This window comes from Acinonyx jubatus, chromosome A1, assembly GCF_027475565.1.
Source record: "Acinonyx jubatus isolate Ajub_Pintada_27869175 chromosome A1, VMU_Ajub_asm_v1.0, whole genome shotgun sequence".
Classification (NCBI taxonomy): domain Eukaryota; kingdom Metazoa; phylum Chordata; class Mammalia; order Carnivora; family Felidae; genus Acinonyx; species Acinonyx jubatus.
The window spans coordinates 91,196,143-91,221,804 of NC_069380.1; the positions used below are offsets into that span (position 1 = coordinate 91,196,143).

Sequence of the window (25,662 nt, forward strand, 5' to 3'; positions counted from 1 at the left end):
ATCGAGGCAGTAGGGCCCTGACACCGCGCCCCGGGGAGAGTGCCCCACACCCTGGGGTGAAAGTGGACTCCCGGGCCCAGGACTGCCCTTCCTGAGTCACCTGTGCCAGGGAGGAGCCTCGGTTCATCCCTCCTGCCCACCCCCCCCCCCCCCCCCCCATGACCGGGACAGCTCCAGCCTGCAGGGTAGGGTGGAAACTGACAGCTGCCAGGACTTGCTCAGGGGCCTGCCCTGGGGCAGAGAGCTCAGACCTGCAGGAGCCAGCCAGGACGGCAGTGCCAACACCGCCGGAAGTCCAGGCGACCCAACTGGCCCACCGGCTGGTCACCGGCCAGCTGGCCTGGCCCCACATCTGCCGCCCAGATGGTTAACAGGGCACCTTGCTCTGGAATTTGGGAGACCTGGCCTCCAGTCCCTCTGTCCAAGGGATTTATGGGTGGGAAAGGGGGTGGGGGGGAAATTGCAAGAAGTCTGGGGAAGTCACTGCAAAACCGTGCATTGACCAGATGAAGAGATTCTAGAAATCGGTTGCACAACCGCGTGAATGTGCTTTAACACCACTGAACTGCACGCTTGCAAATGGTTAAGACAGTAAATTACACGTTAGATGTATTTTATCACAATTTACAAAATTCATGAAGGAAGAAAAAAAGTCAGGTCACTATGCTGTACACCTGAAACTGATACAACATTGTGTGTCAGCTACACTCAAAAAGCACAAGAAAGGGGCTCCTGGGTGGCTCAGTCGGTTGAGCGTCCAACTTCGGCTCAGGTCATGGTCTCAGGGTCTGTGGGTTTGAGCCCGGTGTCGGGCTCTGTGCTGACAGCTCAGGGCCTGGAGCCTGCTTCAGATTCTGTGCCTCCCTCTCTCTCCCTCTGCCCCTCGCTCCTGCTCACGCTCTCTTTCTAAAAAGCAATTTCATAAAACAAAAGAAAGAAAAAAAGTTGTACACTGAAGTGAACTTGGATCCTTATGTTCCAGGGTTACCTAAAAGACACTAGTAGGGGGCCAGTCATTTCGTTTTGAGCAAGGACTTCATCCAGATTACTTTTAAAGCTTAATTACAGAAATTTCCAAATATGCACAATGGCCCATAGAGGAGAATGAAAACCCTCCCAGGTCTTCATCACCCTGCTTTAGGGTTTTATTCATCTCCGTATAAATGTTCCCTCCACGCCCCGGCCCCTCCCCCCCCTCACAGGTTACATGAAAGCAAAGTCCGGACATTATGGTATTTCATCCAGCAGTATTTCAGTGTGGACACACATTTTAAATTGTAACTGCCATTTATTTTAAGGGTGTGTGGTTGCTCAGGTACAATGGCCAAAGACGAAGCTGAAGGGTTCAGACTCCCTGGGGTCCGCCAGGCATGGCCTCCCACAGATGGGCCTCTCTGCTGGGCCCCCTGCCCACCAACACTGCTCTCCTGAGAGAGAATGGAAGCTCTCCCCTGAAGGAAAGGCCAGGAAGAGAAGTGACCTTTTGTCACCTGTGGGATTCATGTCTCTGTGGAGGAATTGGCTAAGATGCCAGTGTGCACTGTTTCAATGTTTTTTAAATGTTTTATTTATTTTTGAGGGAGGAGGGGCAGAGAGAGAGAGAGGCACAGAATCCAAAGCAGGCTCCAGGCTCTGAGCTGTCAGCACAGGGCCTGACGTGGGGCTTGAACCCACGAACCTCGAGATCATGACCTGAGCCGAAGTCGGATGCTTAACCGACTGAGCTGCCCAGGTGCCCCGCCCAGTGAGCCCCTCATGCGCCCTCCCAGCTACCCATGTCCAGCTGGTCAGCTAAGCCTGGGGCACAGCCGTCGCTGCCCTGGGCCTTGCTATGTGAAGTGCCCCCGACCTTGGAAGTCTGAACATCAGCACTGTCTCCCCTGTATCTTCTGCTGAGGCAGAGATTTTCCTTTGCTCCTACTCTCCTGCTTCCTCAGCCTGCTGAGTACATGTGCCCGACACAGCCTGCCCATCTGGCTTCCAGCCCCAACCCAAGGCAGGCCCGCCTCACAGAGCCATGTACCCAGACATTTACCCAGCCCCACCCAGGAGAGCCAGACAGGCTCCTACACACCCTCACCTGCCTGGCGCTGCTACGCCCCCACCCCACCCTCCGACCGAACCTACCTGGGCAGCAGCTCTCCTCCCACCAGCTCCACCACCTTGGAGATCCAGGCCACACACAGACTTCCACGTGGTTGGCAAGGTCCTCCAGGCAGTGTTTATCATGCCCTTGGCAGGTCATGCCCTGGGCGGTGTGGACATCGTGGGGGTCACTCCCTGTACCTGCCTCTTATTCTGCATACAGCTGCCAGCCCCAGGGGGGCTCTCCAGGCTGGTGAGGTTAGTTCACCTGATGAGCCAGTGGGAAGGTCACACAACCTAATGAACAGCTTGCTGTGGGTCCATCCTTTGGGAAGCAGACACTGAGGTGGGGTTCGGAGCACAGGAATTTATGGGCTGGAACATCTATGAAAGAAAAGGGGAGGAAGCAGGATTGGGCAGAGGTCACCACCCGGCAATACAGACCCTGATGATTCTGTTTTATTTGGACGTAGTTTTAATTTTTTTTTTTTCAACGTTTATTTATTTTTGGGATAGAGAGAGACAGAGCATGAACGGGGCAGGGGCAGAGAGAGAGGGAGACACAGAATCGGAAACAGGCTCCAGGCTCTGAGCCATCACCCCAGAGCCTGACGCGGGGCTCGAACTCACGGACCGTGAGATCGTGACCTGGCTGAAGTCGGACGCTTAACCGACTGCGCCACCCAGGCGCCCCTGGACGTAGTTTTAGACGTAGAGAAAAGTTGCAGAAATAGTGAAGTTCATTGATATCCTTGACTGAGCCTCTCCCTGTGTTAACATCACACATAAGGGGCTCCTGGGTGGCTCAGTTGGTTAAGCATCTGACTTCAGCTCAGGTCATGATCTCGCAGTCTGTGGGTTTGAGCCCCACATCGGGCACTGTGCTGACAGCTCAGAGGCTGGAGCCTGCTTTGGATTCTGTGTGTCTCTCTCTGCCCCTCCCCCTCTCATACTCTGTCTCTCTCTCTCTCTCTCTCTCTCTTTCTCAAAAATAAATAAATAAATAAGTAAATAAATAAGTAAATAAGTAAAACCATCATACATAACCACAACACAATGATGACAGCAGAGAGGTTAACAGTGGTGCAGGAATATAAACTGCAGGCTTCATTTGGGTTCAACCAGATTTTCCACTCACGCCCCTTTCTGGTCCAGGATCCAGCCAAGCACTGCACACTGTATTTATTTACCACTGTTCTTTCATATGGTCAGTCTTCAGCTCGATTGACCCGCATATTTGCTGTCTTTTTTGTCCTTCATTCCTTCCTGTGCCCATGATCTTCCTTCTTAATCATTTTCTCTCTGCAAAACAAACAAAAAAAAATTGTTTTTAGATTCTTTTAATGTGCAGTGGTCTGCTGATGGCATATCCCCCAGGTTTTGTCTGATAATGTCTTTCTGGTGTCTCTTCTTGAAGGATAGTTTCTCTGAGTATAGAATTCTAAGTTGGCGGTAATTTTCTTTTAAAAAAAATTTAAGTTTATTTATTTATTTGAGAGAGAGAGAGAGAGCATGCAGGGGAGGTGCAGAGAGAGGGAGGGAGAGAGAGAATCCCAAGCAGTCTCTGCACTGTCAGCACAGAGCCCGATGCAGGGCTCAAACTCATGAACCGTGAGATCATGACCTGAGCCAAAAGGAAGAGTTGGGTGCTTAACTGACTGAGCCACCCAGGTGCCCCAGTAATTTTCTTGTAGTACTTTGAAGCTATTGGTTAACCATCTGCTGGCTCCCATGTTTGCTGTTAAGGAGTGAGATGCAGTCAAATTGTGTGAATCAGGCAGGTTTTGCCAGAGTGTGCTGCGGTAACAAACATCCCCCTACATCTCCTTGGCTTGCAACAACAAAGGTTTATTTTTGGCTCACTTTCCATGCCCTGTGGTGTCAGCGGGAGCTCCTCCCTGGGACATGCTTGGCTCCTGGCATGGAGGGAAAAGAGCCATGGCAAAATCATGTGATGGCTCTTAAAGCCTTTACTGAAAAGTAGCAGCAGGCATTACTTACCCTCACATGTCATTACCCTTGCAGGTCACTGGACAAAGCCTGATGTCACCAGGGTGGAAACATACTAGCTTCCCATAGGGATTGGTGGCAAATAATTGACAACAAAAATGCTATCTACCATGTTCTCTGTGTCTCCTTTAGAGAGTTCTGGATGCCTTAGGGTCCACTCAGGAAACGTAAACCATGCTAGTTTTTTCAAACAAAGGGGAAATAATACACAAAGTGGATTGCACAGATTTTGGAAGACCCAAAGAGCAAAAGAGGGTACTGAGGTTGCCCCGGTTTATAGTTTCTACCCCTGGACCTGGGAAGAGAAGAGGGAAGGGGCAGGGTTAACAGCACTTAGAGTCTTGGAGAAGGAAGCCCTTCTGGGACCCCCAGAAGAGGGACCCTGATGGCTTGGGCTATGACCTGCAAGGGGGGTTGGTGTGGCTGGTGCTGGGAGTGTTGAAAGGAGCTGGATGCCAGTGAAGTAAAGCCAGCAGGAAGTAGAGACAGGAAGGAATCCCCTTCCCCTGCCGGCTAATCTCCCTTAGTGCCTCCCACTGGCAGAACCAAACAGGAGGTCAGCTGACAAGGGGGCCTGGGAAATGTCATTCGCAGACCCTAGCCCAGCACCACACAACAGATTGTAGCTGTGACCTGAGACACAAGAGGTAAATGACCAGCACTATTAGCTATCCTTTTCCTCTGGATGCTTTTCCTATTCTCTTTGTCTTGGATTTTCTACATTTTCAACCATGATGGGTCAAGGTATGGATTTCTTTTTATTTACTCTGCTTGGGATCCATTTTGTAAAAATGTTGATTTATTTATTTTGGAGAGAGAGAGAGAGAGCGCGAGAGCGAGCATGAGCAGGGGAGGGGCAGAGAGAGAGAGAGAGAGAATCCCAAGCAGGCTCCTCACTGTGAGCGCAGAGCCAGATGCAGGGCGGGATCTCATGGATCGTGAGATTACTTGGGATCCATTTGAATTCTTAAATCTATAGATTGAAATCTTGTACCCATTCTGGAAAATTCTCAACCATCATCTTTTCAAACATTGCCTCTATTCTCTCTCTTTCTTCTTTTCCTCTGGGACTGAAACTAGATGTATGTGAGGCCTTCTTGCTGTAGGTTCCATATCTGTAACCTTTTCTTCTATTTTTTTTCCATCCTTTTTTTGTCTCCCCATACTTCTTTCTGGATTGTTTCCTCTGACCAGTCTTCCACTTCTCTGATTCATTCTTCAACCATGTCAAATCTGCTGTGAAATCAGTCCATTAATGGGGCACCTGGGTGACTCAGTCAGTTAAGCATCCGACTTCAGCTCAGATCATGATCTCACAGTTCATGGGTTTGAGCCCCATGTGGGGCTCAGCGCTTATGGTGTAGAGCCTGCTTGGAATTTTCTCTCTCCCTCTCTCTTTGCCTCTCTCCTGCTTGCACTTTCTTAAAAATAAACTTAAAAAAATCAGCCCATTAAGTTTATAATTTACTTTTTATTTTTATTCTTTTTATTCTTTTATTTTTTAAATTTATTTACTTATTTTGAGAGACAGAGACTGTGCAAGTGGGGGAGGGGCAGAGAGAGAGGGAGACAGAGAATCCCAAGCAGGCTCCACACTGTTAGCACAGAGCTCAGTGAGGGGCTCGAACTCACGAAACCATGAGATCATGACCTGAGCCGAAAACCAAGAGTCAGTCACTTACCCAATTGAGCCACCCAGGCACCCCTATAATTTACTTTTTAGTTTCCACTTACTCCTTTTATACATGTGCTATATAATTTTATATAGTTTCCTGTTCCTTGCTGGAAGTTTCAATTTTGTTGTTTAATTTCTTTTTTTTTTTTAAATGCTTATTTATTTTTGAGAGAGAGAGAGACAAAGTGTGAGTGAGAGAGGGGCAGAGAGAGAGGGAGACACAGAATCCGAAGCAGGTTCCAGACTCTGAACTGTCAGCACGGAGCCCGATGTGGGGCTCAAACTCATGAACTTTGAGATCATGACCTGAGCCGAAGTCGGACACTCAACCGACAGAGCCACCTGGGTGCCCCTTTGGTATTTAATTTTTTGAACAGAGTACATGTAATTTGTTTTATAGTCCAGAATTCTTCCAGTTGTATTTCTGTTGACTGTTGTTTCTGATGGTTTTAGTTCAAGGAATGTTGCTTTCTCTCACGTGTCTGGTTGTTTCTGTACGTTGAATATTATAGTTGTGATATTATTTGTAGAAATAATTTGCAGTGGGGTGATTTTGTCATTTGCCAAAAAGAATTTTCTATTGCCTTTGCCAGGTGCCTGGAGGGATTAGCAAACTGAGATCATGTTAGTTCATACTTAGGGCATGATGTTGCCCCAGGATGACTCAGAGTGGGGCTACTATTCAGGGAAGGGCTGGTTTTCAGTTCAGCTTTACTTCTAGGGTGCAGTCCTGTGGGGCTTAACCCAACGTGGTGTTTATTGGTCCCCTACCTTTGGCAGGCCCCTGACTTTGTTTTTTTTCTTCATTTTTCATTTTTTTTTTATTTGAGAGAGAGAGAGAATGCAAGTTGGAGAGAGGGGCAGAGGAGGAGAGAGAGAGAGAGAGAGAGAGAGAGAGAGAGAGAGAGAGAGAGAGAGAGAGAGAGAGAGAGAGAGAGAGAGAGAGAGAGAGAGAATCCCAAGCAGGCTCCATGCTCAGTGAGGAGCTGGTCATGGGGCTCTATCCAACAACCCTGGAATCATGACCTGAGCTAAAATCAAGGGTCAGGTGACTGACTGAGCCACCCAGTTGCCTCTTAAAGATTTTATTTTTAAGTAATCTCTACACCCAGTGTGGGACTCGACCTCACAACCTGAAGATCAAGCGTCACACATTCTCTGACTTCAGCTCAGGTCATGATCTCACGGTTCATGAGTTCAAGCCCCACAATGGACTCCACTCTGGCAGTGCGGAGCCTGCTTGTGATCTCTCTCTCTCTCTCCCTCTCTCTCTCTCTCTCTCTCTCTCTCTCTGCCTCATCCTCCACCTCTTTGTCTCTCTAAATAAATAAATGTAAAAAAAAAAAAAGACATGCCAGTGGTCAAAGTGGTGCCACAAAGGGGGGTAACCAGGGGCCAGATCTGGTGTGGGGGGTCAGGAAGACCTTTAGGGGTCAGGGTGAGGGTATGCTGGCCGAGGGACACACGTGGGGCCCTGAAGTGGGTGGGTACAGGTGGAGGTGACTCAGAGAGAATAGTATGTCTGGAGCTGGGGTTGTGGGGAAACCTGAAGCTGCAGCCGCATCAGGGGCCGGGTTTGGGGTCACCAGGGGGATTTTATCCTGCTGAGGGAAGAGGTGATCTCATCACGCTCAGCCCCTGGGCTGAATTCTGTGTCCCGGGCTGTTAGCGATGGAACTGTGTCCCTCCCAAATCCACACATTAAAGCCCTAATCTCCAGTGGGCCTGGTAATGAAGGGAATTAAGATTTAGTGAGGTCATAAGGACGGGGTCCTAATCCAATAGGACTGGTGTCCTTATGAGAAGAGGAAAAGGGGCGCCTGGGTGGCTCAGTCAGTTGAGCGTCCAGCTCTTGATTTCGGCTCAGGTCATGACCTCAGGGTTGTGAGACTGAGCCCCACATTGGGCTCTGTGCTGAGCACAGAGCCTGCTTAGGATTCTCCCTCTCCCTCTCTCTCTCTCTCTCTCTCTCTCTCTGCCCCTCCCCTGTTCATGCTCTCTTGCTCTCAAAATAAATAAGTAAACTTAAAAAAAACCAAGAGTTGCACGCTCTATTGCCTGAGCCAGCCAGGTGCCCCATCCTGACTCTGATTTTTGTCTCCAGTTGTGCAAAGCCATGAGAGGTGAGCTCGCCCTCCCAGCCACGTCTTTCCAATTGGCACAAGCTTCCAGGGCAACTGCAGCCTCAAGTATCAGGGTCATCTGTCTGAAATCCAGTCCTCTCCTGGACCTCAGTGCAGCAATTCCCATGTTGTTGGTCTTGGCCATGAGTGACTGAATGGGTGATGGTCCTGACATCTAAGACGGGTGTCTGAGAGGAAGAACAGTTTAATAGAGAAAATCAACAGTTTGGTTTTGGGCATCTATACATATATATTTTTAAATGTTTATTTCTTAGAGAGAGAGAGAGAGTGAAAGCACACAAGTGAGGGAGGGGCAGAGATTGGGAGACAGAGGATCCAAAGTGGGCTCTGTGCTGACAGCAGTGAGCCTGATGTGGGGCTGAACTCATGAACCGTGAGATCATGACCTGAGCTGAAGTAGGACCGAGTGAGCCACCCAGGCGCCCCTGGACGTCTATATTTGATGAGGCTTTGGGATGTCTTGGTGAGAATGTTCCATGAGCAGCTGTGTATTTATGTCTGGAGATCAGTCAGTTATATAAAATTGTTAGTCTTCAACAGATGAGGGGCATTTTAACCCTGTGGTTTCCTTGAATGGAAATATTTCGATTTGATTTTTTTTTTTTAAGTAGGCTCCATGCCATGAATTTGCACTCACGACCCTGAGATCAAGACCTAACCTGAGATCAAGAGTCGGACACCAAACCAACTGAGCCACCCAGACACCCCACAAATTAACTTCTTTTTTTCTATTGAAGTAGAATTGACATACATTATGGTAGTTATAGGTATACAACATAATGCTTCAAATTTGTATATATTGCAAAATGATCACATGATAAATCTAGTTAATATCTGTCACCATACGTAGTTACAGATTTTTTTTTTCTTGTGATGAGAAATTTTAGGATGTACTCTTTTAGCAACTTTGAAGTATGCAGTACAATATTCACAACTATAGTCCCCATGCTATACTCAATACTGTTTATCCCCATGACTTACTCATTTTATAACTAGAAGTTTGTACCATTTGACCCCCTTCACCCTTTTCAGCCACCCTCCCATCCCTGCTTCTGGCAACCACCAGTCTGTTCTTTCTATTTTTGAGCTTGGTTTCATGTTTGCTTTTGTTTTTTATTTTTTTTATTAAAACTTTTTTTTAATGTTTATTCTTTTTTCTTAATTTTTAAAAAATATTTTATTTATTTTTGAGAGAGAGTGTGAGCCGGGGAGAACAGAGAGAGAGAGAGCAGGGGAGGGGCAGAGAGGGAGACACAGAATCCAAAGCAGGCTCCAGGCTCTGAGCTGTCAGCACAGAGCTTGATGCAGGGCTCGAACTCACGAACCACGAGATCATGACCTGAGCTGAAGTTGGACGCTTTAACTGATTGAGCCACCCAGGTGCCCCTGTTATTATTATTTTTTTTTAAGATACCATATATAAGTGAGATTGTATGGTATTTGTCTTTCTCTCTCTGACTTGTTTCACTTAGTGTATTGTTGTCAGGATCCACCTATGTTGCCACAGATGGCAAGAGTCCCTTCTTTTTTCTGGCTATTTTATGGTACATGTATTTCACATTTTCTTTACCCATTCATCCATTGATGGACACTTAGGCTTCTTCCTTCCTTTGGTTATGGTAAATAATGCCGCCATGAACCTGGGGGTCCATATGTCTTTCTAAGTTAGTGTTTTCATTTTCTTCAGAGAAATACCCAGAAGTAGAATGGCTGGATGGTATGGTAGTTCTATTTTTAATTCATCGAGGAATTTCCATACTGTCTTCCGTAGTGGCTGCCTCAATTTATATTCCCACAAACAGTGCACAGAGGTTCCCTCTTCTCCACATCCTCATCAGTTCTTGTTATTTTTTGTCTTTTTGATCACAGCCATTCTAACCAGGTGTGTTTTTGTTTCTTTGTTTGTTTTGAAGTTTATTCATTTTGAGAGAAACAGAGAGAATGCGAGCAGGGGAGGGGCAGAAAGAGAGGGAGACAGAGAACCCCAAGCAGGCTTTGCGCTGTCAGCACAGAGCCCGATGCGGGGTTCAAACCTACAAAACCACGAGATCATGACCTGAACCAAAACTGAGAGCCCGACGCTTAACTGACTGAGCCACCCAGGAGCCCCATGGCTATCAGTTCTTAATTTAATTTTATTCAGTCTAGTTTTTAAACAAAATTTTCTTCATCAGTCAGTTTATACATACTTTTGCAACTTGTATTTCTATGAGTTCCAGTCTCCTGGATTGAGTTTTGCAGCTCTCCATTATGTCAAGCAGAGCTGACTTTTCCAAGAGTTTTAAGGCAATCATAAATTTTACCCTGCAGGTTTACCTATCAATTTTATTTTCCATTGTTGGGTGGAGCTGTCATAGTTTGTCTACATTTCTTAGGGAATCCAGAAGAAATTTTGGAGCAGTTTTGGGAATAAGACAGAAATGGAGAGAGAGATATGAAAGAATAGTTGAGGAAGGGGCATCTGCGTGGTTCAGTCAGTTAAGTGGTTAAGCATCTGACTCTATTTTGGCTCAGGTCATGATCTCACGGGTTCATGGGATGGAGCCCTGTGTCTTGGGATTCTCTCTCTCCCTCTCTCTCTTTCTCTCAAAATAAATAAATAAACATTACAAGAAAAGAATAGTTGAGGAACACTAGGAGAGAGGGAGAAGGAGAGGGGAGAAGGAGGGACCAAGGGGAAGGGCAGAGAGAGAGAGGGAGGGAGGTGAGCAGGCTGAGGGGACCTCCAGTACAGCAGGTCAGAATACTCTTGGGGTTTAAGTAGGCAGGATAAAAAAAAATGTCCTGCTTTAGTCCTCAGCCTACAGATGGTCACTGAAGCCCCGAATGAGATCGTCAGGAGAGAGAACCAAGCTCAAGGTTAAGGCTGAAGGGACTGCCCCTCGTGAAGGCAGGTCAAGGAGGATGAGGAGCCAGCCAGGTGGGCAGAAGGGGAGGAGGAAACCTGGTGCAGACCCCACTCGCACAACACCCAGCCTGCCCACCAGCCCCGTCCAGCATAGGTGATCAGAGTGATGGGGGAACCATCTTCCTAAGCAGGGGGAGGGAAGGCAGACAGTGCCAGGCTGTGCTGCAGGAAGAGGCCCTGGGGAAAGGAAGGTTCCCCTATTCCTCCTTGTCTCCATGGACTCAGTCTCCTTGCCACTCCAGAGCCCAGCCTGAGGGTCACCCTGCAACAATGGCCTGGGGCAAGGAGGTGGGGGCGGGGGAGTGGGGGTTGCTGACATCTGGGATTCAACTGGCTGTTTCATCCTGGACAGTGGCCTGGGTTAAAAGGGCCCAGCAGCCCTCACCAGGTACCCGAGGGAGGCGCTGCTGCCCTGACCTTTGCTGGACACCTTACAGCACTGCTGCCCACGTGTCAGGTTCTTTGCCATAGGACCCCGGTCCCGGGTGGCCAGGTTTATTTTGCAAATAAAATTACAGAATACCTTCTGAATTGGAACCTCAGATGAACAAGGAGTTATTTTTTTGTATCATTTTTTGAAACTAAAAAGATTTTCATGGGGTGCCTGAGTGGCTCAGTTGGTTAAGCATCTGACTTCAGCTCAGGTCATGATCTTATGATTTGTGGGTTCGAGCCCCGCATCAGGCTCTTTGCTGGCAGTTTGTAACCTGTTTCAGATTCTCTCTCTCCTCTCTCTCTGCCCCTCCCCTGCTCACTCTTCTCTCTCTCAAAATAAATTAATTATTTTAAAAAAATGAATAGGGGTGCCTGGGTGGCTCAGTCAGTTAACTGTTCACTTTCAGCTCAGGTCATGATCTCATAGTTTGTGAGTTCGAGCCCTGTGTCAGCCTCTGTGCTGACAGCTCAGAGCCTGAAGCCTGCTTTGGATTCTGTGTCTCCCTATCTGCCTCTGCCCCTCTCCTGCTTGTGCTCTGTCTCTCCCTCTCTCTCAAAAATAAATAAACATTTTTAAAAAACTAAAAAACTGAATAAACATTTACTTTAAAAATTATTTATTTATTTGCTTTCAATTTTTAGGGGAGCCTGGGTGGCTCAGTCAGTTAACCGTTTGCTTTCGGCTCAGGTCATGATCTCACAGTTTGTGAGTTTGAGCACTGTGTCAGGCTCTGTGTTGACAGCTCAGAGCCTGGAGCCTGCTTCAGATTCTGTGACTCCTTCTCTCTTTGCCCCTTCCCCTCTTGTGCTCTGTCTCTCAAAATATAAATAATAAAACAAATTTTTTATTTATCTGAAATTCAGATTTTTTAAAATATGTATTTTTGAGGGTGAGAGAGAGAGAGAGTGCAAGCGGAGGAGGGGCAGAGAGAGAGGGAGACACAGAATCCAAAGCAGGCTCCAGGCTCTGAGCTGTCAGCACAGAGCCCGATGAGGGGCTTGAACTCACGAACCCAAACTCACCAACCATGAGATCATGACCTGAGCCAAAGTCGGATGCTTAACTGACAGAACCACCCAGGCGCCCAATCTGAAATTCAGATTTAACTGGGGGGTTTCTCTATTTTGTCCAGCAACCTTATCCCTCTCCGAGCTCTTTTTCTTTTTATCCCACCCCTGACTCAGACCCAGGTCAACAACTGCGTCCCTGCCTCCACTGTGGACCCCTCCAGGCCATTTTCCCCTCCAGTCACCAGCATCTCTGGGCCAGTGCCTAGCTCTGATCTTGCCGCCTAAAACCCTGCCTGGAGGCTGCAAACTGAAGCCCCTGAACATGTTTTGTTTGGGGGTGGTAGTGTTTGCAGTCTGGAAATTTCACTATAAAGACTGGGTTTCTGGCTTCTCAAAACAATGTGAAGCTATGGCAGCCTTGTATCCACCTTGGCTCCATTGCTAGGAGCTGAGAGTGCCTGTCCTTTTTGATGTGGAAAATGTCGGGGTTTGGAGCCCATGGACAAGGAAGAATTCTTTTTTCAAAATATGTATTTTTTTTAACGTTTATCTTATCCATTATGAGAGAGAGAAAGCAGGAGAGAGACAGAGAGTGAGGGAGACAGAGAATCCAAAGCAGGCTCAGTGCTGTCAGCACGGAGCCCTACGCGGGGCTTGAACCCACGAACTGTGAGATCGTGACCTGAGCCAAAATCGAGAGTCGGGAGCCCACGAACTGAACCACCCAGCTGCTCCCCAAGAAAGAATTCTTGAGACGTCTTCGGTGCATAAAGGTGGGGGTTTTTTTGTTTTTTTTTTTATTATTATTTTTTAATGTTTATTTATTTCTGAGACAGAGAGAGACAGAGCATGAGTGGGGGAGGGGAAGAGAGAGAGGGGGACACAGAATCTGAAGCAGGCTCTAGGCTCTGAGCTATCAGCACAGAGCCCGACGTGGGGCTCGAACTCACAGACTGCGAGGTCATGACTGAGCCGAAGCCGGACGCTCAACGGACTGAGCCACCCAGGGGCCCCACATAAAGGTGGTTTTATTAAAGCACAGGGACAGGACCCGTGGGTAGAAAGAGCTGCATAGGGGTTGTGACAGGTAACTGATTATATAGTTTCAAGTTGGGAGAGGGTCAGGCATAGGGTAAGTCGGTAAGGAATTTTGGAAACAAGGTTTCCAGGACCTTGAGGGGCTAGCCGCTGTTAGGAAAAGGTCATTGGTCACTGTTAGGGAAAGGTCAGTAAAACCTCAGTCATGAGACCCTTCAGATGTCTATCTGGGTCATATGCTTGGGGGATGATTTTTAACACATATCTTGGTGGGTAGAGAGAAAGGAAGTTTCCAAAGGAATTTCTATACGTTAAAGGAGACTTACAAGAACCTGAAGGTCAGGATGATGTTAAGTTCAGATTGCCTTTTGCCCTTAGCAAAGTGTCACCATCGAGGCAGCTGAGCTCTTAGAGAAATGTCACTTTGCCTGTCCCAAGGACTTGTCAGTGGGCTATAGACAGCAAGGAAATTTAATTTTTCATTTGCTTTTGTTTCCCACATCACTTTTTTGAAGACGTCAGTCTCCACTTCTCTTGGATCCCCTAAATCTCACTCATCTCCATAACCTGGCCTTGTCCTCTTTGAGCTTTTGACCACTGACCTGCTGAGGTCACAGTTCTCAGCTTGACACTCAAGACCTTTCCCAGTCAGGTTGATGTGGGGAACAAAGGCAAAAGAAAAAAATTAAGGGCTCCTGGGTGGCTCAGTCAGATGAGTGTCCCACTCTTAATCTCATAGTTCAGGAGATCAAGCCCTGAGTCAGGCTCTGTATTGACAGTGTGAAGCCTGCTTGGGATTCTCTCTCTCCCCTCTCTCTGCCTCTCCCCTGCCTGTGCTTGCTCTCTCTCTTTTTTTCTCTGTCTCAAATAAACCTAAAAAAATAAATAAGTTTCCTTATTGCCTGACAACCCAGTGCCACATCCTTGAAACAGTAGAGTGACCTTCCTCTAAGAACTCAGCCACCTTAATAGTGACACTTTGCTAAGGGCAAAAGGCAATCTGAACTTAACATCATCCTGACCTCCAGGGTCCTGTAAGTCTACTTTAACATATAAAAATTACTTTGGAAACTTCCTTTCTCTCTACCCACCAAGATATGTGTTAAAAATCATCCCCCAAGCATATGACCCAGATAGACATCTGAAGGGTCTCATGACTGAGGTTTTACTGACCTTTTCCTAACAGTGACCAATGACCTTTTCCTAACAGCGGCTAGCCCCTCAAGGTCCTGGAAACCTTGTTTCCAAAATTCCTTACCGACTTACCCTATGCCTGACCCTCTCCCAACTTGAAACTATATAATCAGTTACCTGTCACAACCCCCATGCAGCTCTTTCTGCCCAGGGGTCCTGTCCCTGTGCTTTAGTAAAACCACCTTTGTGTACTGAAAATGTCTCAAGAATTCTTTCTTGGCTGTTGGCCCCGAACCCCAACATTTCCACATCAAAATGACCTCTCTTCCACCTTCTTTCTCTGTTCCTTTCCTCACCTTCCTCTCCAAGCCCACTGGCACACTGGATGGCTCCTTTGCATGTCCCATGCATCTGGACACTAAAGGGGTGCAAAATATATCACCCCTGGCGCACTTGCATGGCTCAATTGGTTAAGCGTCCGACTTTGGCCTAAATCATGATCTCACCGTTCCCGAGTTCAAGCCCTGTGTGGGGTTCTGTGCGGACAGCTCAGAGCCTGGAGCCTGCTTCAGACTCTGTGTCTGTCTCTCTCTCTGCCTCTCCCCTGCTCGCACTCTGTCTCTCTCACTCAAAAATAAACATTAAAAAATTAAAAAATATATATATATAAATCATCCCCAAATGTGCCTTTTTGGCATATTATTTTATGCTGGCCATTTTTTAAAAGCTGATTATTTTTAAAAAACAGCAGACACTGGCAAAACTAAGTAGTTACCCATTTGACATTTACATTTATAAAGGAAATCTTCATTTTTTTAGGGTGTCTCCCCTTAAGTACCAAAAAGAGGAAGATATCTAAATCTTTAGAATCTTCAGTCAGTGGCTAAGGCCCGGATTTAAATCTGCATCACAACTTTACTCTTGCTTCCTGTGCTTTTCCGTTAACTTCCCATAACTGACTCCCACCACCAACATCCTTTGCCTCTGGCTGAAGATGGTATTTAAGATGATGAGCTTTGGGGGCGCCTGCGTGGCTCAGTCGGTTAAGCGCCAGACTTCAGCTCAGGTCACGATCTCGCGGTCCGTGAGTTCGAGCCCTGCGTCGGGCTCTGGGCTGATGGCTCAGAGCCTGGAGCCTGCTTCCGATCCTGTGTCTCCCTCTCTCTCTGCCCCTCCGCCACTCATGCTCTGTCTCTCTCTGTCCCAAAAAATAAATAAATGTTAAAAAAAAAAAAATTAAAAAAAAAAAAAAGATGATGAGCTTGGGCCATGGTGGGGTCGGCAGTGTTACTCAATTTTCCTGGGTCTCCCCCTTGTGCACAGGAGTTATTAAACTTAACAAAAAAAAGTTATTAAACTTTTGTATGCTTTTCTCCTGTGAATCGGTCTTACATCAATTTAATTATTAGACCAGGCAAAGAACGTAGAAGGGAAGAAGGAAACTTTTGCACCCCTACACCACACTGTCCCTGCCCCTGCTGGCCCACCCCTAGCTAGTGGGTGATTCTCCTCCCTGTGGTCACACCCTGCTCATTCATCCAGGATCATATGAACGTTGCCCATGAGACCCTCTCTGCAATCTCTCCACTGGACAGTGTTCCCTGCTCACTTCTTTGGCCACCCACAAAACTGTATGTTACCAGCTATGTCCTTGGTGCACACACGCAGATGGGTTCCCAGGGAGGCGTGTCCACTCTGCAGATGCTGGGGAAATGACAAGGAAAATTACCCTGGGGAGCTCCCAGGTGAATGAGGGCAGAGCTCCTGGGGAGGAGAGGCCCCTGAGCTAGGCCGTGGGCGGGGCTGAGAACAGGTTCCCCTACTGGGAAAACATTTGGCTGCCTATCCCTTGGCAGAGGCGTTTCCAGGACTGAGGGAGCTCAGGCACCCAGTCTGAGGGGGTGTGGCCCACCTTGAGCCTGTGGGTGCCTTCCTTCCTGGGAAAGGAAGTGAGTGGGGAGGGAAAGGGAGTGGAGCCAGATCCCTAACTGTCCCCAAGGCCAGGTTCAAAGTGGTAGACTAGCATAAGTAGTGGGAAAACAGTGGAATTTTTAGAGCAAAGAAAGATCATGACCTGAGCCAAAGTTGGATGCTCAACTGAACCATCCAGGTGCCCCGATTTTTAAAATTAATTTATTTTATTTTATTTATTTTGAGAGAGAGAGAGAGTAAGAAGGGGAGGGGCAGAGAGAGAGGGAGAGAGAGAGAATCCCAAGCAGGCTCCACACTGTCAGTGTAGTGTCCGATGCAGGGCTCGAGCTCACAAACCGTGAGACTATGACCTGAGCCGAAATCAAGAGTTGGACACTCAACCTACTGAGCCACACAGTCGCCCCAAGGCAAAAGAGTTCTGTAATGAGTTACTAGAATATAAGACCCATGAGGGGCAGGGATTCTGGTCAACTTGTTTTCAGAACAGCTGGTGACTACTGAATAAATAATTGTGTAATGCACAAATGAGTGAGTGAGCGAATGAATGTGGTACAGAAAGGGATGGGCAGAGTCCAGGAAGGGACGTGAGGAGGTGTGGAAATACCAGGTCCCAGGTGAGGGTCTAGAGAGAGGGCAGGTTGGGGACTGGGTGATGGCCCAGTGGCTGGAGATTTAGAGGTGACTTTACAGTGTTTACTTTGAGGATTGGCCCCATCTTTACAGGAACTCTTTATGGGGTCTGGCCCAGAGTAGCTGCTCTCGAAGCTAGCTACTTCGAGCACGGGGTCTGCTCGAAGACAGAACCGCCTGGCTTGCCTTTGACTCCAGCAGTCTGGAGGCTGGTCTGGAATTTCCTCCCCCAGAAACTCAGTCTTCTCACTGAAGTTCTTCCCAGTTTACTTAGAACCTTTGCAGACATTGCCTCATTTGATCCTTATCACAACCCTGACGGGTGGGAGCCATTAGCTCCATTTTACAGAAGCAGAGGTTGTGTGACTTCACCAGGTAAGACATGGCGGACGTGGATTCAGACCCAGGTCTGCCGGCCTCCAGATCCTGGGTTCTTTCATCATTTAGCTGGAAAGGTAAGAGGAGCCGATGTGAAAGAGTGTTAAGATGGCACATGGAGTCAGTGCTAAGCGGGGGATTAATAGTAAGAGCTCCTGTTCATTGAGCATTTCCTGTGTATCTGGTACTGCTCCAAGTGCTTGACGTGAGTCACCTCATTTTTCTTTTTTCTTTTCTTTTCTTTTCTTTTCTTTTCTTTTGTCTTCTTTTCTTCCTTTAAAAAAAATTTTTTTTTCTTAGAACAAGCAGGGGAGGGGCAGAGAGAGAGAGAGAGAGAGAGAGAGAGAGAGAAAGAGAATCCTGAACAGGCTCCACACTGTCAGTTGAGAGCCTGACGTGAGACCCGAACTCACAAACTGTGAGATCATGACCGGAGCCAAAGTCAAGAGTCAGACACCCAACCGACTGAGCCACCCAGACACTCCTCGCCTCATTTACTTCTTGAATGCTCTCTGGGTTTGGTCCGTCATTACTTTCTTATTACAGATGTGGTTTTGGCAAAAAATAAGGGCTTTTGTCACTTGGGCTGACACTACCAGGGAAAGCCTCAGGAGGAGTTAGGCCAAGCTGGGGCGAGACGTGGGTGGGTGAGGAGGAAGGCTCTCTGAGAGGAAGGACAGGTTAAGCAAAGGTATGGAGGAAAGGGCAGAAAGGACAGTTCTGTCACAAGATCAGAGAGGCCCAGGGGGCATGCTAGCTAAGTCTCTGGCCCGCCTGCTCTCTAGAAGGAGCCAGACTTAGCTGAATGAAGTCTGGCCAGAGCAGGTCCTAGGGCAGGGGCTTGGGTGAAGGGGGTTGTGAGAAATAAGCCCACTGACCCAGTCAAAGGAGGGACACAGAGACCCGGAGCACAGTGAAGTGAGGCTTTAATTAGCGTTCTAGCAAGAGCAGGTGTCTGATGGACAGACACACTCCGGGCGGTTACAGCAAACAGTTTATCTCCTAGCATGAAGCCCCTCCCCTACTTCTTCATTGGCCGAGGACTACCAGGTTACAGTCTTTCCCTGACGGAGGTCACCTATGCCCATGGAAGGCAAAGTAGAAGGGACACATACTCTCTTTGCTACAGCACCCTCCCCCCCCCCCCCCCCCCCCCCCACTGAGGTCACTTGCTTGGGCCTCACAGGCAGAGTTTACAATGCTTGACTTGCCTAAATGGGAGCATGTTTGGAGTAGGGGCCAGACAGGCTAGTGATTTGAAGCCACGTCCAATGGAGCACTGAGGAATATTTACCCTGGGCGGGGGTGTGATCCTAACCTTCATGTTTATTTTAAACTTGTATTATTTTTTAAAGTTTGTTTATTTGTGTGTGTGTGTATTTTTTTTTTTTTTTTTTTTTTACCGTTTATTCAATTTTGATAGAGACAGAGTGCGAGCAGGGGAGGAGCAGAGAGCGAGGAGTTGCCGGGCTTTGAGCTGTCAGCACAGAGCCCCATGCAGGGCTCGAACCTATGAACCTTGAGATCATGACCTGAGCAGAAGTTGGACACTTAACTGACTGAGCTACCTAGGCGCCCCTATATGTATTTTTAATGTTTGTATTTTTGAGAGAAAGAGTGTGAGGCAGGGAGGAGCAGAGAGAGAGGGAGACACAGAAACCAAAGCAGGCTCCAGGCTCCAGGCTGTCAGCACAGAGCCTGATGCAGGGCTCGAACTCAAACTGTGAGATCATGACTGGACACTTAACTGACTAAGCCAGCCACGTGCCCCCTAAGTTTATTTATTTTTCAGAGAGAGAGAGAGAGAGAGAGAGAGAGAGAGAGAGAGCATGTGGGGGAGGAGCAGAAAGAGAGGGGGCAGAGGTTCCAAAGCAGGCTCCTTGCTGACAGCAGAGAGCCCAACGTGGGGCTCGAACTCATGAAGAGTGAGATCATGACCTGAGCCACCCAGGCGCCCCCTAACCTTCAGGTTTAAAGGGCAAAGATGGGGTGGGGGAAGGTCGATTCTGTGATACCCCAGGGAAAAAAATCCAGGACCAGTGAAGTGTGTGTGAGGGAAGTAAAAAGGAGAGGCAACAGGGAGGCGGATTTCAGCTCCGCCCAAGGCTGTCTCTTCTGAACATCATAACTGTTTCAAGATGTAACAGATAATGTCAGGAAGTGGCCACCTCCCTGGCACGAAGGTGGGGGGCAGTGTTTAGGCTGAGCCTGGGCAATGGCTTCTACCACTGTTCAGAGGGAATCCAAGTGCTGCGTGGGCAGGCCGAACTGCATGCCCTTTGTGGTTTCCTCCAGCCCTAGAGGGCTGGATTCTGTGCCCACAGACTGGATGCCAGGGTGAAGGAGCAGGAAGAGCTAAAAATGGCTTGTGCACTGCTGGCTTGGAAGCCTGCAAGGCAGCGGCAGCAGCTGCTGCAGGTACAAGCTGGGAACCGAGGATGAAACTGAGTAGCAGGAGAGGCAGAATGTTACGTTTTTGTGTGATGCTGCTTGAAAGGCAAGGACTGTAGAGGTCAGAGCAGTCGGGTCTTTTGACCTTTCCATGCCTCTGTGTCTTTCTTGGAAGAGTAGCCCTCAGACAGTGTTGTAAGAGGATTTAGATGGAAACACGCTGGTTGGAAGCAGCTGGATAAAGGTGAGCGCCTCCCCCCCACCCCACGCACTGCCAGAGAGGCTTTACCTTTCCTGGAGGGAGTGTGCACAAGGTTCCTGCCCAGGTGGCCAGAAGCCTGACTTACTGGTTTCCATCAGCAAGAGGGAAAGTCATTTTATTTTATTATTTTATTTTATTAAAATAAATCACAATATCACAGTTCCCTTTCCCATCCTGGAAGTTCATTTACAGCAGCTTCCTCCAGGAAGCACTCCACACCCACTGTTCTGGCCTCCACCTTGTCTCTCTTGGATTGAGGGCTCAGCAGTCCAGGTTTGTGTCAGGGCATGAGGTGGCCCGGAGCTGGCAGGGCTCTTAGATGTCATCCAACAAGACTTTCCCTCTTGCAGATGGCCCAAATGTCTGTCAACTGACAAATGGATAAAGAGGTGGTGTGTGTGTGTGTATATATATATATATATATATATATATATATATAATATATATATATATTATATATATATGAAGGAATATTACTCAGCGATGAAAAAGAATGAAATCTTGCCATTTGCAACAAAGTGGATGAAACTGGAGGGTATTATGCTAAGTGAAATAAGTCAGTCAGAGAAAGATATGCTATGATGTCACTCATACATGGAATTTGAGACACTGAACAGAAGACACGGGGGCAAGGAAGGAAAAATAAGATAAAAACAGAGGGAGGCAAACCATAAGTGACTCAAATACAGAGGACAGAATTTGGATTGAGGGGGTTAAATGGGTGCATTAAGGAGGATGAGCACTGGGTGTCATACATAAGAGATGAATCACTGTGTTCTCCTGAAACCAAGACCACAGTGTATGTTAACTAATTTGAGAATAATAAATAATGAAATAAGATAAAAATAAAAACAGTGGGTGTGGAGGGCTTCCTGGAGGAGGCTGCTGTAAATGAACTTCCAGGATGGGAAAGGGAACTGTGCTATTGTGATTTATTTTTTTTAATTTATTCACTTTGAGAGAGAGAGGGAGGGAGAACAAGCAGGGGAGGGGCAGAGAGAGAAGGAGAGAGAATCCCAACTCGGGGCTCTTATCTCGCCAGCTGTGAGATCATGACCTGAATGGAAATCAAGATTGGCCGCACAACCGATTAAGCCACTCAGGTGTCCCTGTGATACTATGATTTATAACAACAAATAAGTACTTGGTCTTCATCCCAGTTTCTGGCACCGCGCTCCTAAAACCCTTGGAATTTCCGAAGTGGTGAGAGCGGCAAAACGTGTCTTTTGTTATGTTAATGAGGTGACTTTGGGACACCCCCCACCCCACCCCAGGATGGGGACTGGTTGCCTGGAGAACAAACCACGTGATTAGAGGGTTGGAAATTTCAGGCTCACCCCCTGCATTGAGGGAAGGGGAGAGGGGCTGGAGGTTGAACTGACCTCACCAGTGGTGGATGATTTAATCATACGTGCCTGTGCAGTAAAGCTCCATAAACACCCAGAAGCATGGGGTTCCGAGAGCTTCCGGGTTGGTGAGCACGTGGAGACTTGGAGAGAGTGGCGCTCCTGTAGAGGGCCCAGAAGCCCCACGCGTCGTCCCTGTACCCTGCCAGATGCATATCTTCCATCTGGCTGTTTCTGAGTTACAGCCTTTATAATAAACCGGTAATCTAGTAAGTAAAGTGTTTCTCTAGGTTCTGGGAGCCGCTCTAGCAAATTAATAAAACCCGTGGGAGGAGGTCACTGGAACTTACCATCCATAGCCAGTCAGTCGGAAGCACAGTAACCTGGATTTGCGACTGGCATCTGAAGAGGTGGGGTGGGACAGAGGGGTGGCAGTCTTGTGGGGCTGAGCCCTTAACCTGTGGCGTCTGATGGTCTCTCCAGGTAGACAGCATCAGAATTGAGTTGAATTGTCGGACACCCAGCTGGCGCCGGAGAAACACTTGGGGGTGGGGAAAACACCCGCACGTTGGAACTGGGGTGTAGAATCGGAGGAACACACTTCTCTGAGTTCCCCTCTTTTTCATAGTTTTGACATTGAATCGTGGAAATGTTTTACATATCCAAAAAAAGTAAAGTTAAACCAGAAAAGAGAAAAAAGCAAACCTGAACTGGAATACGAATAGAAAAAAAACAAACCTAATTATATATCAAATCAGTAACATTCCCGCACACACTGAAGAATCCTTGATTCCGGTACCCATTAACGGAGCATTCTCCAAGGATAAAAAAGAACAGCTCTCAAACCCTGACCTTTGCTAAGGCTTGTTGTAGGAGTGGTTTGATGGCGTATTTCTGAAATAATTGTGTGTATGCTGCAGGATACATGTACTTTCTTGCAGTTTTAAAGAAGGGTGTGATTTCCTTGAGCTCTCTGGGACTGCTTTTAGCAAAGCAAACATTTTAATAAGTAGACACTTAGCAACTGACCTGTCAGCACTTGGGATCCAGACGGGCTGTGAAACCAGACTCCACCCCCATCTCTGAGCGGTGATGAGTCACTGAGTGGACAGCGCCCCCTGCAGGACACTGTTGGCCAAGAACGCGCCTCCTTCAGCAGCCCTTGGATGTTAATTACAATTTTTCCAACACCAAAACTTGGTGGGACCCTCTTCCTTCGCCTAGGTGTCACTGGAGGAGATCGACTGCGTTCATAGAGTCTGTCTTTCCCATGATTCAGTTATGGACCAGTGGAAAGGGCGGAGTTTACGAGGTCGGACGGAACAAAGTTAATACAACACAAACGGAGGTCTTAACCGTGGAGATAATGAAAAGGTGAGGATGAATTCGGATATGGGAATGGGAAGAGGCTTTCCCAAAGTGGGTTGGGCTATAAAATCAAGGGGACAGAGCGTGGGAAAAGGGGGGATCGACAGTCTGGAGCGGCCAGGATGAACAGGGCGGCAGCTGTTCCTTGACCGTCACTGTTCATCGGTTAATGGCTATGATGGTCAGACGAAGCGCCTCTAAGCAGCAGGTGCGCGGGCAGACCTCCAAGGCGAGTGGTCAGCGGTGGGCCAGGTAAGGCCGTGTTAGTGTCCGGGTCTGCCAGACTCCAGAATTTGTGTTCGTTCCCCCGCTGGTTGACGGTAGCAAAGAGGGTCAGGCACTCCAGGACTTCCCGCCAGGGTAGGGAGGAGGTGGAGCTTCCTGGGCTCTGAGCCATTCTCTGCCTTTTCTTCACCAGATATCAGCTCGCAGGCAGGGAAGGGGGACTGAGCGACCCCCCTGGGATGACTGACAGCCTCCAGCCACCTCCCACGGACTCCCTATCTCCATCTCCTTGTGCCTGAAGCCCACAGCGATGCCCTTAAGCAGGTGGACAGCAGCGGCTCAGGGGCTGGCGTGGGGTAGGTGCACAGTTCACCGCCAGGTGGCCGAAGGCTCTAGTTCAGAGCCTTACCTTGTTAGTCCAGCAGCAACTGTGCACCAACCTACTCAACACCCACAATGAATGACATTTGAAGCTCAGAACCGTGCCAGACTGAGGGGTGTGCATGTGAAATGCATCTGCGTGGCTCTCTCCTTTATTTACTGCTTACTACTTGCCAGTCACTGTGCTAAGCACTTGGCAAGTATAATGTGGAGGAGAGTTTTGAATTGTGTCACTGTGATTTTTTTTTCCCCTCTGTCTTCCCTTGGCTGTGACCTCCCTGCCAAAGCCATCGTTTGCCTTGGTCTTGCTGCGGGAATGTAAAAAGCTTTTACTCCAGTTCAGATCTGAGAGCCAGCAGGGTTGGAAACAAGAAGGATTTTGTGAACTTTTTTAGTTCCCAGGCCTGGCAGATAAGCTCAGATGTCTTCAAACTAAGGGTACACAAACTTCTGGGGTGCACAGTCTTTCCAGGTGCAGGGGCTGGGAAAACCAGAAAACAGGTTTTACTAATTTATTGACTGATACACAGAATCTGAAAAAGAATCTTTTTAAAAAATAACTGATTAAGTTTTTATTTTATTTTTTATTTTTTTAAGTTTACTTATTTTGAGAGCAAGAAAGTGAGCAGGGGAGGAGAAGAGAGAGAAGGAGAGAGAGAGAATCCCAAGCAGGCTCTGCGCTGCCAGTGTGGGGCCTGATGCGAGGCTTGATCCCACCAACTGTGAGATCATAACCTGAGCTGAAATTAAGGGTCAGAAGCTCAACTGACTGAGCCACCCAGGTACCCCTCCTTTTTTTTTTCAAGTGAGGTATAATTTTTTTTAACTGAGGTATAATTGACATATAACATTATATTAGTTTCAGGTGTACAACATCATGATTTGGTATTTGTATATATTATGAAATGATCACAATAAATCTAATTAACAGCCACCAGCATACATAGTTGCAAACATATTTTTCTTGTGATGAAAACTTTTAAGATCTACTGTCTTCACCTCTCCTTTTGTCTAGAAATGCATTAGTCTCAGGGCACCTGGGTGGCTCAGCCGGTTAAGCAGCTGACTTCGGCTCAGGTTGTGATCTCAGAGTTTGTGAGTTTGAGCCCCGCACTGGGGCTTTGCACTGGCAGTGTGGAGCCTGCTTGGAATTCTCTCTCTCCCTCTCTCTCTCTGCCTCTCCCCTGATCACTCTCTCTGTCCCTCTCTCAAAATGAATAAATAAAAACTTAAAAAAAAAAAAGAATCATCCTTAGTTAGGTGGGGACAGCAGGTGCCTCTGAACAGCAGGCATAGTGGAGGTTAGGGATGCTGAGCAGGGAGCATGGTCTCTGGGAATATCAACCTTTTCAGGACACATTGGCTGCAACTGACAGGTGATATTTCCATATTTCTTTTTTTTTTTAAGCTTATTTATTTATTTATCTCTACATTTGATGTGGAGTTCGAACTCATGACCCCAAGCTCAAGAGTCATGTGCTCTTCCAACTGAGCCAGCCAGGCACCCCAGTATTTCCATATTTCTTTCAGATTCTTTGTGGTATTCAATAATGGAGTCTAACTTGTCATATCAAATCACATAAAGTATTCTAATTACAGTCTTCATCTTACAAAATGTTTCATAATCTATTTCTGTTATAAAAAAAGACTGCTAGCACCACATCTATTAGTTTTTAGCAGTATATGCCTCAATAAAAGATGTTTTTTATGTTTAAGAATTATTCATCAAATTTGTTTTTTCTGTTCTTTTGGTCAATTGTGTACTCATTCTGTTTGTACCGGTAATTCAATTCAGGAGACACGTTTAACACTTAGGACTTACGGTTGGTAGGGAATAAAGTAAACTTCAAAATTTCAGTTTATATACTTTTTTGGTTCTAGCCAAGTATGATAAAGTGGTCGATAAAAGACTTTAAAGCCTAAAAATACATCCCCTTATGGCAAAGATGTACAGAGGATGTGGAATGGAAACATGGATTTAAGGAGAAAAAGGAAAAAGTGTAAAATTTCCAAATGTTGGAGAAGAGCTTGCTGGTGGATTTAAAAACCTGAAGATAGCAGGGAAGAAAGTGTTTTAATGTTTAGATTCCACTGGATACATTTAGAAGACTTACATAACAGGGGCACCTGGGTGGCTCAGTCAGTTGAGCATCTGACTCTTGATCTCACTCAGTTCTTGATCTCAGGGTCATGAGTTCAAGCTCTGCATTGGACTCCACGCTGGGTGTGACGCCTACTTAAAAAAAAAAAAGACTTACATAATAGTTTTTTATGTTAAATATTAGTATTTACATCAGGTGGGAAATTCC

At 47.3% G+C, this 25,662-nt stretch overlaps 1 long non-coding RNA gene across 1 annotated transcript in view; it reads left to right on the forward strand.

Moving 5' to 3' along the window:
• LOC106969665 (uncharacterized) overlaps positions 1 to 25,071 on the forward strand; it is a 29,506-nt gene extending 4,435 nt beyond the window's left edge. The window contains exons 2-3 of the long non-coding RNA XR_008297224.1: positions 22,604 to 22,753; positions 23,166 to 25,071. This is a non-coding gene — a long non-coding RNA (uncharacterized LOC106969665). The remainder of the gene's footprint in view (positions 1 to 22,603; positions 22,754 to 23,165) is intronic.
• Positions 25,072 to 25,662: the final 591 nt, after the last annotated feature.